Here is a 2990-nt window from a genome sequence, read left to right on the forward strand (position 1 = left end):
TTTACTATCAAATTTGTTCAGCAGCATTCAGCTGAGCACGTTCAGTGCATCAGCCAGGCAGAGGGAGAAGCCAGATCTGCTGTTCTCTGTTAAAGAACTCCATGAGACACCTGGCTGCCTCACAGGCAGCTCTCACAACTCATCTTCTCCCTGGATTATCCAGCCAGGACCACCAGAGTTATGTTCTCTGGAAGGAAGCTGAGGTGCATCTCCCAGCCAGAAGACCTTTAAGAGGGGAAATCTTGTCCAAATACAGGTTCTCCCTTGCCCTGAGAATCCAAGAGTGATGGATCCATCCTGACTCTCCCATTCCACAGAATCATTTGGCCTGGAAAAGACCTCCAAGATCACCAAGTCCAAACATCAAACCAAACCGCTGGGATTTGTAGCACAGCCAAAGAAAAAAAAATCACGCAGGTTCCTTGGCACAGTTTCCAAGTTCCTGGTTTTCCAGCAGAAAGGTGGCAAATTCAGGACAAACAAGCGTTTCTGAAGACTTCAGTGAAATTCTATTGAGTTATTCAGCAACATTCTTTTAAAAAAAGAGACTGAAAACAAACAAACAAAAGAAAATCAAAACCAGATAGTAGAGATTTAACTGTTTTCACTTGAAGATCCATTTCACATTTTCTGTTTCTTGGTCTGGCATTTCATTTCCACTTGAATTAGGATTTATACTTACCCCTGTCCTGCCAGTGCTGTTGCTGGATGAGTGCGCCCGTTCCTGACTGTCTCAGCACAGCTCCCTGGAAGGCTCCAGGTGATGGAGGATGTATTTGTAGCTCTGCCTGGAGCTGTGTAATAGAGCAAAACCCATCTTTGATGATAGAAATGTAACAGCAGCCTCGTGGGAGATGATCCTCCCAGCACTAAAGCAGCTGGAATATTCACTGCCGTGGTCTCAAGAGCCCATTTGCTGTTTATTTTATGGCCGTGGACAGCAATCACCAGGGAACAAGTCCTGGGAGGAATGGCTGAGGGAGCTGAGGGGGCTCATCCTGGAGAAAAGGAGGCTCAGGGGGAACCTTGTGGCTCTGCACAAGTCCCTGACAGGAGGGGGCAGCCAGGGGGGAGGGGGGCATGTCTGGCTCTGCTCCCAGGGGACAAGGGACAGGATGAGAGGAACAGCCTTAAGTTGTACCATGGGAGGTTTAGATTGGATATTAGGAAAAAATTATTCATGGGAAGGGTTTTCAGGCACTGGAACAGCTGCCTAGGGCAGTGGTAGAGTTCCCATCCCTGGAGGGATTTTAAAACCGTGTGGACTTGGGGACCCTGGGGACACAGGTCAGTGGTGGCCTTGGCAGTGCTGGGGAATGGTTGGACTCCATGGCCTTGGAGGTCTTTTCCAACCTTAAAAACTCCATGATTCTACCCACAGTCACGCAGTTCTGATGCAAATTTTCAAATCTGGTGTTGGAGAGAGCTTTGCCAGCTCTAACCTGCTGTGAGATCCAGACTGTGAGCCCAAGGCTGTGGACATCAGGTCTGATGAAACCCACAAATGTTACACTGCAAAAACTGCTATGATGGCAGAAAAACCAGATGGAAATCAGGGACTTGCAGGATGGTGCCCAATATCCGCAGTGATATCCATGAAACCACCCCCTCATTCCAGGAGCCTCCTTTTAAACCAACCTTTGGCGTGTTTGTTCACAAGAGCTACACGATTGCAAACATCCAGCTCGCAGAAAACTCCCCTGGAAATTTACTTTGGCTGTTTCCTCCCTCCACTGGGAGCCAAAGGGACTTTGGATGCTCTGTAGGACCAGTTGCTTGCAGCAGTGGATGCCTCCCCAGCTCCAGTGGAAGGTTTCCCTTCCCACTTCCAACATCAGGCCTGTAGAAAGGGCTCTGGACAGGCAGCTCCAACATGGATTTTGGATGTGGATTACAAGAATTACCTGGAACATCTCCCAGCACCACACGTGAGATGCTCAAGTCACCCTCAGAACAACCTAGTCTGGGAGAAAGAAAACATTTCCATTCACCAAGCCCAGTAATTTTTCACCAGGATGTTTTCCCTATCACTGCAATCCCATTTTTCCCAAATAGGGAAAAGCCAAATAGGCTTTACTGCCTAAAAATAAATCCCAGTCTCTGATACAATAATTTCTTCCCAAAGAATGCAGAAAAATCACTATAATGTGCTGCTTCTCTCCTGAGCTTCCTGCATTATGTCAGTGCAAAAAATCATTTATGTTAAATATTACTTGTTGTCCACCATCAGCTCAAACAAATGAAAGTAACAGATAAGAACTGTGGATGACAGAAGTATTGAAATTGTCAGGCCTTCAGGACTTTCTCTGTTTGTATTTCCCATCCCTGGTTGACATCACGACCCTCTTTGTTTCCTCCAAAATGACCTACAGCCATTGCTAAAATAGTCTAATAAAACTATTCTTATGCTAAAATGTAATGGCTTTTACTGAAATCTCACTCAATCTTCAGTCTACAGATTTCAATGTTTAAAGTGTATTTTTAATGGAAAGTCATTTGCCTTTTATAGAACCAAAGAATTGTTGAAGTCGTAAAAGATCTTTAAGATCATCGAGTCCAATGATGTATTTTCAGTAATAATCACAGTGGTTTGGGTGGGAAGGGACCTTAAAGCCCATCCAGTTGCCACGGGCAGGGACACCTTCCACTAGCCCAGGTTGCTCCAAGCCCTGTCCAACCTGGCCTTTCAGGGCTGGGACAGCCACAGCTTCTCTGTGCCAGTATGAAGAGGAATGAAAAAAGAAAGCAATGAAAGGATGTGCAAACACAGGAAAAAAAATAATTTGAGAACTCTTCAGTCTCAGCTGTCATGCTAAAATGTTACATTATTTTAACTGATCTTAGAAAACCTTTCAAAATTTGAGTTTGCTTCAAATACATTTATTAGACATGATGCCCTGTCTCCAGAGCAGGGTAAAAACAACTGACTGCCTTAGGGCTGGTAGGTAGAAATCTGTTTCCCTTAATTACAACTGCAAAGGGGACTCCAG

This window comes from Corvus cornix, chromosome 5, assembly GCF_000738735.6.
Source record: "Corvus cornix cornix isolate S_Up_H32 chromosome 5, ASM73873v5, whole genome shotgun sequence".
Lineage (NCBI taxonomy): Eukaryota > Metazoa > Chordata > Aves > Passeriformes > Corvidae > Corvus > Corvus cornix.